General features: G+C 43.8%; 1 pseudogene; it reads left to right on the top strand.

The window, feature by feature from the left end:
* Positions 1 to 499: 499 nt before the first annotated feature.
* Positions 500 to 8,751, top strand: LOC132684226 (purine nucleoside phosphorylase pseudogene; annotated as a pseudogene).
* The last annotated feature ends 2,222 nt before the right edge of the window (positions 8,752 to 10,973 follow it).

Below are 10,973 nucleotides of genomic sequence, written 5' to 3'. Positions count from 1 at the left end.
GAATCCAAAGCAGGCTCCAGGCTCTGAGCTGTCAGCACAGAGCCCGATGTGGGGCTCGAACTCACAAACTGAGAGACCATGACCTTAGCCAAAGCCGGTCACTTAACTGACTGAACCACCCAGGCGTCCCTAGACTTATTGAATGAATAAATGAAGCAATGTCCAGGTATGTGTTATCATTGGCTCTTGAGACCCCTTGCCATATTTTGGAGAGAGAGTGAAGAAGTAATATTTGGGCAGTAGGTACTGTGAGCCCTTGGAGGAGACAGTTGGGAAAAAATTGAACAAACATGAAAAATACAGACAAGAGGAGTTAGTGGAATTGGGACTCTGAGTGGGAATCGGCAAAGGGACTCAGGTCACTGAGTGACCCATCCCTGCTGTTGTGATTGCCCATTCTTTGCCTGTATAGAGACTGGCTGAACACCCTGCTTCCCTCTGCTGACCGGTCCAACATGGGATCCTGTGATGTGATCTCCAAGAAGCCCAAGATGGATGAATGATCTTTGTTGAAGACCAGGTGAAGAGAGTAACCTTCCTTCTCAGCTCTGGGAGTGGTGCATCCTGTGGAAGGAGAGAGTTGAATGGAATGGGCAAGCTCCTCCAACTGTGGCTGGAGAAGAAAGGGGAGGAAGTAAGGAAAAAGGCAAGGAAGGAAAGGTGAGGAAGACATATAGTTGTGGCCTGGCCTAGGATCCCTTCTTCTCCTCTGGGGCCACCCCGTACCCCTCCTTCTCCCTCTCCCCATAGGAGATCCAGCAGCTTTCTAGCAGCTTAGGTCTTTTCCTGCTTTGAGAGTCCTTCCAGAAGCTCGTTGTTCTTTGCCCTCTTTTTTTAGTCATTCTTTCAGTGAACACCTAAAGCCCAGTTCCCTCCTCTTGGACACTCAGGAGCTCTTCTCCAGACTGGCTAATGGAGTATGGTTTGGGAAAGTGCCTGGCTGGGTCCCCTCCATGTTGAGTTCAATTTCCTCCTTTGGGTGTGTTTCAGCTTCCAACTGGGATGTTTGCCACAGCAATTTTAACAACCACACTCTGCATGGAGGTTCTTAAAGCTATATAGGCAAACGAAAACCAGAAAGGAATTCTTAAGAAAAGCCAAGTACTTATCAGAATTTCCACTCCCATCAGACCCAGAAGCTCTGTACTAGCCTGCCCATAACTGCTTAGTGAGAATTATTTAACCAGCTTGAATTCTTTCTCTAACCACATCGAAATCCAACATCCTGAGGGAACGGGAAGTCTCCCCCCACCACTACCCTCTCTGCTCTTCCCCAAGCCTTCCTCATCCAGCCAGTACCATTGTTATTCACCAGGCTGCTTGAGAGAAAAACCTAGAAGTTTGTGTTTATTTTTCCTTCTCCCTCACTTCCTATCATTTCCATCAGTAGGGCCTGCTGCCTCTATGGACATCGTGGACAAGTGCAGTGGTCTGCTAACTGGTCTCCCTGCTTCCACGCTTGCCTGCCTACAGACAGCCCTCCTCACAGCGGCCAGAGCTGTCTTTTCAAGGACGAGACAAATCCCCTCTCACTTTGCTCCAAAGACTCCCACTGCACTTTTGATTCGTTTCTAACTTCTTCCCATGGTGAGCGAGGCTCTGTGCAATGTGGGCTCAGCCGTTCTCTCCAGTCACACGTGTGCTGCTCTCTCCCTCAGCCCCACGGCTGTGTCTGTTCCTTCAGCTTGCTAAGCTTGTTCCTGTCTCAGCACCACAGGATTTGTTGTTGGCAATGCTTAAAATGCTCCGTGAGGATTTCCTCATGGCTGGCTCCTTAGTATTTAGGACTCAGTCCAGTACTATTGCTCTCTAATGAAACCTTCCAAAACTCAGTGGCTTCAAAACAGAAGTCATTTATTTTGCTTATATATCTGTAATTTGGGCTTGGCTTGATGGGAAAGATGCATTTTTGTTCCAAGCAGCATCAGCTGGGGCAAATCACCAGAGAACTAGGGATCTGCTTCTTAGATGGCTTACCCACATGGCGGGCAGCGTGGAAGCCTGGGGGGCCTTGGTTGTTCATGTGGCTTGGTTTCTAGAGAAGTGTCCCAAAAGATTTAGATGGAAGCTGTATTGTCTTTCACTTTTTTTCCCTAAGTTTATTTATTTATTTTGAGAGAGGGAGAGAGGCGGAGCTCGAGCATGCACGAGTGGGGGAGGGGCAGAGAGGGGGGGAGGGAGAGAGAATCCCAAGCAGGCTCCACACTGTCAGTGCAGAGCCTGACATGGGGCTCGATTTCACAAACGCTCAGATCATGACCTGAGCAAAATCAAGAATTGGACGTTTAAACAACTGAGCCACCCAGGCGCCCCAGCTGTATTGTCTTTTATGACAGAAGTCACATAGCATCACTTCTGCTGTACTTTATTAGTTGAGCAAGTCAAAAGACCTGTCCAACTTCAAGTGGAGGGAACATGGAAGAGGGAGTTGAAGAGGGAGTGTCAGGGTTTACACAGAATGGAAATAGTGTTCTTCTGGATGATTCTGGGTATCGCTATCTGCCACAGCTATGTCCTCAGGGTGGCTTTCACTGACCACCCTGTGTAATTTAGCTCTTCTTCCCCACCCCTAGATAGTCATTCTTTATCACTTCAGCCTCTGCTTCCTTCGTACCTACCACCTACCATCATCTTAAATTATTTTGTCTTTTTATTTATTTGCTCACTTTCAGCCTTACACAAGAATATAAATCCTTTCAGAGCAAGAGCCTTGCATGAAGGGAGGCCAGATGGGAGGCTGATGCACTGAGCCCTGGCAGTTGTGGTCAGAGAGGTGATGGCTATTTAGAGATACGTAAGGTTGGAGATGTTGGTCTTTGGAGACTGACTCACTATGGGGGATGAGGAGAGAAAGGAGGACACTGGGTTACCGGTCCATGTCAGATGGAGAAAGGGCTCAGGACTGAGGGAGTGCACAGCTCAGGATTCCTTGGCAGAGGCCATGCTGAGACCTGCACTCCTGGAAGGGTAAAAGGGTGTTATATGTGTGGGGAGGCTGGCTAGATGCACCCTGAACCCCTTTCCTCTTTTCTCCAAGATTCCAGCCACTTTCTCAACCCTCCTGCAGTTAGGTGGGGGTCAAGTGAAGTTATGGTCAAAGAAATGCCAGTGGAAGCTGATGGGTACCACTTTCTCAGGTGATCTATTAAAAGCCACCATGAAAGATTCTGCACGTCCCCTTTCTCTTCCTTATAGGAGGTGTGTTAGTGATGGCAGCATCACAGATGGGGTAGGCCTGGTCTCCTGAACGACTTTGTGGAGGAGAGAACCACTCCCTCACAGCCTTTTTTATTTTATGATGCAACATTTTTGAAGAGACAAGGGCAGTTCTACGGTGTCCCCACATTCCGGATTTATCTCGGTGTTTCTTCGTGTTGTTATTTAACTTCTTCCTCTATTCTTTGTATTTCCTGCCAACTGAAAGTCAGCTCTACAGCTTGATTAGATTCAGGTTAACTTTTCTGGTAAGAAATATTTCAAAGATAATGTACTTTAACGTTGCCTCCTATCAGGAGGGACATCAGTGTTAGGTTGTTCTACCTCTGGCGATGTTATGTTTGAAGACTGAGTTTAGATGGTGGTTGCTAGATTTCTCCATTGTAAAGATGCTTCCCCTTTTTGCATTTAGTATGTAAACTATGGGGTAACGCTTGGTCACCATTCTGACATCCTGTTACTGAACAACATTTCATTTAATCTTTTTAGCATCTGTTGTGGTTTCTTCCCTCAGTTGTTTATATTTACTATTTTTCTAGCATTTTTCAGCAATTTACTATGTGCTGGGCATTCTTTTATGGTTCTATCTGTATTTTCTTTATCTCTTTCTCACTCTCTCTTTTTCCTCCTTCCTTCCTTCCTTTTTTCCTTCCTTCCTTCTTTTCTTTTCTCCTTCCTTCCTTCCCATCTTCCTTCCTTTCCTTCCTTCCTCTTCCTTCCTTCCTTTTTTCCTTCCTTCCTTCCTTCTTTTCTTTTCTCCTTCCTTCCTTCCCATCTTCCTTCCTTCCTTTTTTTCTTCCTTCCTTTCCTTCCGTCCTCTCCTTCCTTTCCTTCCTTCCTCTCCTTCCTATCTTCCTTCCTTTCCTTCCTTCCTCTCCTTCCTTCCTTCCTTCCTTCCTTCCTTCCTTCCTTCCTTCCATCTCTACACCCAACGTGGGACTTGAACTCACCACTCTGAGATTAAGAGTTGCATGCCCTGCCAACTGAGCCAGCCAGGTGCCCCTATATTTTCTTTTCTAATTTCACAATAATAGAGATAATGAGAAAACTTTATTTTATAAGTGAGGAAACTGTGAAATGGAGAAGGTGTGTTAGCTTTCCACTGCTACTATAATAAAACACCACAAGCTACGTGACTTAAAACAACAGAAATTTATCTTAGAGTTCTTGAGGTCAGAGGTTTGAAATAGGTCTCACTGGACTGAAATTAAGGTGTAAGTGAGGCTGCTTTCCTCCGGAAGTCTTTAAGGCAAAATCTGTTTCCTTGCAGCTTTTATTTTTCTATTTTATTATTATTTTTTAAAGTTAATTTATCAGAGAGAGAGAGAGAGAGAGAGAGAGAGAGAGTAAAGTGCAAGTGAGGGAGGGGCAGAGAGAGAGAGAGAGAGAGAGAGAGAGAGAGAGAATCCCAAGCAGGCTCTGTGCACTGTCAGCACAAAGCCGGATGCAGGGCTTGAACTCTTGAGCCATGAGATCATGATCTGAGCCAAAGTAGGACACTTAACAGACTGAGCCACCCAGGTGCCCTTTCCTTGCAGTTTTTAGAGGCTGCCTGCATCCCTTGGCTCATGGTTCCCTTCCAACTTTTTTTTGCTTTGGTCTTTTATTTATTTATTATTATTATTATTATTTTAAGTTTATCCATTTTGAGATGGGGGGAGGGTAGAGAAAGAATTCCAAGCAGGCTGTGCATTGTCAGTGTAAAGCCCAATACAGGGCTTGAACTCAAGAGCCGGAGGTTCAATGGATGGAGCCACCCAGGCACCCTCTCCCTTCCGACTTTAAAGCCAGCATTGGTGGACTGAGTTCTCATACATTATCACTTCGATCTTGCTTCTATTGTCACATCTCTTTTTCTCTGGGGACTTCATCCACTTTTAAGGACCTTTGTGATCCCATTGGGCCTACCCCAGGAAACCCAGGACAATCTCCTTATCTTAAGGTCAGTTCTTTAGTCCCTTTAATTCCATCTGCAACTTTAATTCTCCTTCGCTATGTAACCTAACATATTCCCAGGTTCTGGGGATTAGGACATGGACATCTTTAGAGACAACATTATTGTGCTGACCACAGAAGCTAAGTAACTTGCCTTGATCATACAGCAAGATAGCGGCAGAGCTGGGATCTGGGCTCTGGCAGCCTGGTTCCAGAGCCCACATTTTGAATCCCTATGCTATGCTTTCTCTAAAAATGTACTAAGTTGTGGGGTTGGGATAGTTTATTATGACTTGCATAAAACATCCCTTCAGACTTCCTCTTCTTCTGATTTCATAAAGTATCATGAAATTCTCTATTACAGTTTGGCTTCCCACGCTATGCTAGAGTGTCTAGATCCAGAGTCTGGAACTTAGACTCAAATTTCAGCTAGACCACTTACTTGCTATATGATCTGGGCAGATTATTAAATTTCTCCGTGCCTTAGTTTCCATAATGTAATGTGTAGTGAAAAAATAGTATTTCCCCTATAAAGACGATTTTTTTAACTAAAATGATTATACAGATATACAGATATACAACTGCTCTGTGTTAGTCAGGATTTCATTCTTTCTGTATATTTCTAAGGGATCACCTGGCCAGATTAGCTTTCTGGATCTCATTTTTCATCCACAATCACCAAGTAAAGGAGTCACTTGGAACAATCTTGCTACAAAGAACACAAAACTTCAGTGAAAAACAATTGACCTATTATAGTGACCACTAGAGCTGGTATAAGGATCCATTGATAAATTTTTCTAGAGCAAATACCACAATAAACTTGATCCCCTTTTAAAAAATGCTGTTAACTTTTACAAATTTTTTTTTTTTTTTAGAATATTGACATTTTGGCAGTATTTGTGTTTTATTGTCTTTTCAGAAACTTTAAATGGATTTTGATTTTTACCTAATGTCCTTTTTCTGATTCAGGATCCCATTCAAGATACCATATTGCCATGCGTTATCTCCTTGGGCTCTTCTTGGCTATGAGAGTTTCTCAGACTTTCCTTGGTTTTGAGGGTCTTGACAATTTTGAGGAGCACTAGTCCCTTTTGTACCATGCTCTTCTACTGGAATTTCTCCAATGTTTCTCTCATGGTTAGCTTGACATTATAGGTTTTGGGGAAGACAACCACAGAGAAAAAGACCCATGTTCATTATATCATATCAAGGTACACACCATCAGTATGAGTTATCATTGTTGATACTGACCTTAATCCCCTGGCTGAGGTGGTCAGGTTTCTCCACGGTCAAAGTATTCTTTTTCCCTCTTTCCATACTGTTATCTTTAGAAAGAAGTCACTATGTCCAACATACACATAGAGGAGGAGTAGGGAGTTATGTTCAGGCTTCTTCAGGGGGTGTAATAATTTCTAGGGTTGAGTAACAAACTAACACAAACTAGGTGGCTTAAAATGACAGAAATTTATTCTCTCACAGTTCTGGGGGCTGGAAGTCTGAAATCAAGGTGTCAGCAAGGCCATGTTCTCTCTGAAGTTTCTAAATGTTTATTTATTTTTGAGAGAGAGAGAGCACACGCGCCTGGGTGAGTTGGGGAGGGGCAGAGAGAGAGGGAGACACAGAATCTGAAGCAGGATCCAGGCTCTGAGCTGTCAGTACAGAGCCCGACATGGGGCTCAAACTCACCAACTGTGAGATCATGACCTGATCTGAAGTCGGATGTCCAATCAACTGAGCTACCTAGGTGACCCATCTCTCTGAAGTTTCTAGAGAAGTTCATCTGTGCCCCCTCCTAGCTTCTGGTGCTGCTGGCAAACCTTGGGGTTCCTTGGTTTGTTATGTAACACTCCAGTGTGCCTGCTTCCACTGGCACCAGGTGTTCTTCCCCTGTTGTCTTTGTCTGTGTCCCTCTGTTATAAGAATACCAATTATATTGGATGGGGGCCCACCCTAGTGATCTCATCTTAACTTGATCCCATCTGCAAAGACTTTCCAAGTAAAGTCACAGTCACAAGTACTGCGGTTTAGGACTTTAACATAAATTATTTGGAATTCTTCTGCACAGGAGATTTATCACTTCTCCCCTATTCACTTATTTATTTAATCATTTGTTTACATCAGTATGAGTTAACACTTTGCTATATTTATTTATTAACTCCAGAAGTCATTTTGGGATTTTCTACATAGATAATCATGTCGCCTGTAACTCCTTCCCAATCTGCGTATCTTTTTTTTTTTTTTCTTTTTCTTTTAAGTAAGCTCTAAGCCCATTAGGGGACATACATGAACTCACAACCCTGGGATCAGGAGTGGCATGCCCTACTACTAACTAAGCCACCAGGTGCCCCCCGTCTGCATATCTTTTATTTCCTTTTCTTGTCTTATTGTAGTAACTAGGACTCCTAGCACAAGGTTGATTAAGGGGGGTGAGAGAACGGGGCACCTGGGTAGCTCAGTCAGTTAAGGGACTGACTCTTGATTTGGGTTCAGGTTGTGATCTCATGGTTCGTGAGTTTGAGCCCCACATCCGCCTCTGTGCTGACAGTGGGGAGCCTGCTTGAGTTTCTCTTTCTCCCTCTCTCTCTGCCTCTCCCCCACTCATGCTGTCTCTCTCAAAAGTAAATAAATAAACATTTGGAAAAAAAAAAGAGGGGTGAGAGAACGACCATGCGCCTCACCCTACCCAGCGACAACAGCTCAGCAGAGTGTATCCGAGTATAGAAGGGCAGGCTCCCGGAGAGGGAGTCTGTGGGACCAGGGAGAATGGATTTACATATGAAGAATATCAGAACTGCAAAATGGCCCCTGTGCCACACCAAACACTGGCCTCGAGTGGCAGCGATCTGTGGTCCTGGGTTAGGAGATCTGGCCAATCAGTTGACTCGGGCCTAGATCTTCACTAGAGTGAGATACCAAACTTTCCCCAAAGCACAGTGCCAGCCAAACACCCATGTGTCTGCATTCCTGAATGGCAGATCCTGAGTGATGATGCAGGCGGGTTCCACAGGGATGAAGGTGATCTGCTCTCAAAGGTGACAATCCCAGTGAGGGTTTTCTGCCTTCCGGGTGTGGACACCCTGGTGGTCACTGATGCAGCTCCAAGTTTGAGGTTGGAGACATCATGCTGATCTGTCATCACATCAACCTACCTGGTTTCTGTGGTTCGAGCCCTCTCAGAAGGCCCAATGATGACAGGTTTGGAACTTGTTTCCCTGTCATGTCTGAGGCCTATGACCGGGATGTGAGGCAGAAGGCTCACGGTGCCTGGAAACAAATGGGGGGGCAGAGAAAGCTTCAGCAAGGCACGTGTGTGATGGTGGCAGGCCCCACCTATGAGACTGTGGCCTCACCTGCTGCAGAAGCTGGGTGGGGGCAGATGCTGTCGGCATGAGCACAGTACCAGAAGTTCTAGTTGCAAAGCGCCATGGACTTTGAGGCTTTGGCTTCTCCCTCAACACCAAGGAAGTCATCCTGGATTATGAAAGCCAGGAGACAATCACGAGGAAAGTACTAGAGGCCGGGAAACAAGCAGTGCAGAAATTGGAACAGCTTGTCTCTATTCTTATGGCTGGTACTTCACTGCCTGGCAATGCCAGTTAACCAGTCCTGGAGTGGCCTCTCCCTAATGGGATCCAAGTAGGTACCTCCTACTTTGGCCCCTTGCTGGGGTCACACTCCTCAGCCACTAAGTAGGAGGAGAAAGGAGAGCAAGATTCCTTCCTTCACCTTCCCCTTTCCTCCCACCAGACCCTTCTGTGCTGGCTCCTCTTTGCTCAGTTGTCACAAAGCTGTTTTCACCCCCTGTTCTTCCCCCAGAGCTAGAGCCCAAGCCCGACCACACAGCTGTGTGTATGCCCTGGGTGTGGCTTGGGCTGTCAAACTTGACACGGTAGCTGCTGCTGTCTTTTTGAGATAATGTTTTCACATTCCTGGAGACTCAGTTCTGCCTCCTCCCAAGCACTAGAGACCACATAAGGGCCAGTCCAGTCCAGTCCAATACCTCTTGGACTTTAATACTATCATAAATAAATAAATAAATGAATAAATAAATAAATAAATAAATTTATATATATTTCTCCTACTACTTTATATATATATATGGCTTATTTATTTATTTATATAAATTTATATATATTTCTCCTACTACTTTATATATATATATAACATATATATGGATTATTTATTTATTTATATATTTATATAAATTTATATATATTTCTCCTACTTTATATACATATATAACATATATATATATATATATATATATATATATATATATATATGACTTATTTATTTATTTTTGAGAGAGAGTGAGAGAGGGAGTCAGTGAGAAAGGTGGACAGAGGATCTGAAGCAGACTTTGTGCTGACAGCAGAGAGCCCTATGTGGGGCTTGAACTCACAAACCGTGATTTCATGACCTGAACTGGAGTTGGACGCTTAACTGACTGAGCCACCCAGGCAGATGAAATGGAAAAAAAAAAAAAATAAAAAAGAATGGTGAGAGAAGTCATCCTTGCCTTGTTCCCAATTTTAGGGGAAAAGCATCCAGTTTCTCACTGTTAGGTACGACATTAGTTCTAAGGATTTTTGCCCATTTGGACAATCTCTCTTTTTTTGTTTTTTAAGTTTTTATTTTAATTTCAGTATAGTTAACATATAGTGTAATATTAGTTTCAAGTGTACAATATAGTGATTCAGCAATTCCATATGTCACCCAGTGCTCATCACAGCAAGGGCACTCCTTCATCCCCATCACCTATTTCACCCATCCCCCCCCACCACCTCCCTGCTGGTAACCATCAGGGGTATGGTAACTGGTAACTGTTCTCTACAGTTAAGCGTCTTTTCTTCTCTCTCTCTCTCTCTCTCTTTTTTTCCTATTGCAAGTTTGTTTTGTTTCTTAAAATCCACAAATAAATGAAATCATATGGTATTTCTCTTTCTCTGACTTATTTGCTTAGCATTTTACTCTCTGGCTCCATCTGTGTTGTTGCAAATGTCAAGATGTCATTCTTTTTATGGCTGAATAATATTCCATTGTATATGTATACCACATCTTCTTTTTCAATTCATCAATCTATGGACACTTGGTCTGCAGCCATATCTTGGCTATTATAAATAATGCTGCTATAAACACAGGGGTGCATATATCCTTTTGAATTACTGTTTTTGTATTCTTTGGGTAAATACCCAGTAGTGCTATTGCTAGATCATAGGGTAGTTCTATTTTTAACTTTTTGGGGGACCCTCCATACAGTTTTCCAGAGTGGCTGCACCAGTTTGCATTCCCACCAATAGTGCATGAGGGTTCCTTTTCTCCACATCTTTCCCAACACTTATTGTTTCTTATATTGTTGATTTTAGCCATTCTGGCAGATGTGAGGTGATATCTGATTGTGGTTTTGATTCACATTTCTCTGATGATAAGTGATATTGAGCATCTTTTCATGTGTCTGTTGGCTATCTGTGTATGCTTTCTTTTTTTTTTTTTTTTTTTTTTTAATGTTTATTTATTTTTGAGACAGAGAGAGACGGAGCATGAATGGGGGAGGGGCAGAGAGAGAGGGAGACACAGAATCGGAAGCAGGCTCCAGGCTCTGAGCCATCAGCCCAGAGCCCGATGTGGGGCTCGAACTCACGAACCGTGAGATCGTGACCTGAGCCGAAGTCGGACGCTCAACCGACTGAGCCACCCAGGCGCCCCTGTGTATGCTTTCTTTGAAGAAATGTCTGCTCATGTCTTATGCCCATTTTTAAATTGGATTATTTGTTTTTTTGGTGTTGAGTTGTATAGTTCTTTATGTATTTTGGATACCAACC

This window comes from Panthera onca, chromosome C2 (assembly GCF_046562875.1).
Source record: "Panthera onca isolate mPanOnc1 chromosome C2, mPanOnc1 haplotype 2, whole genome shotgun sequence".
NCBI lineage: Eukaryota > Metazoa > Chordata > Mammalia > Carnivora > Felidae > Panthera > Panthera onca.
The sequence above is the reverse complement of the archived record's forward strand: the minus strand, read 5'-3'. Positions and strand labels throughout refer to the sequence as shown.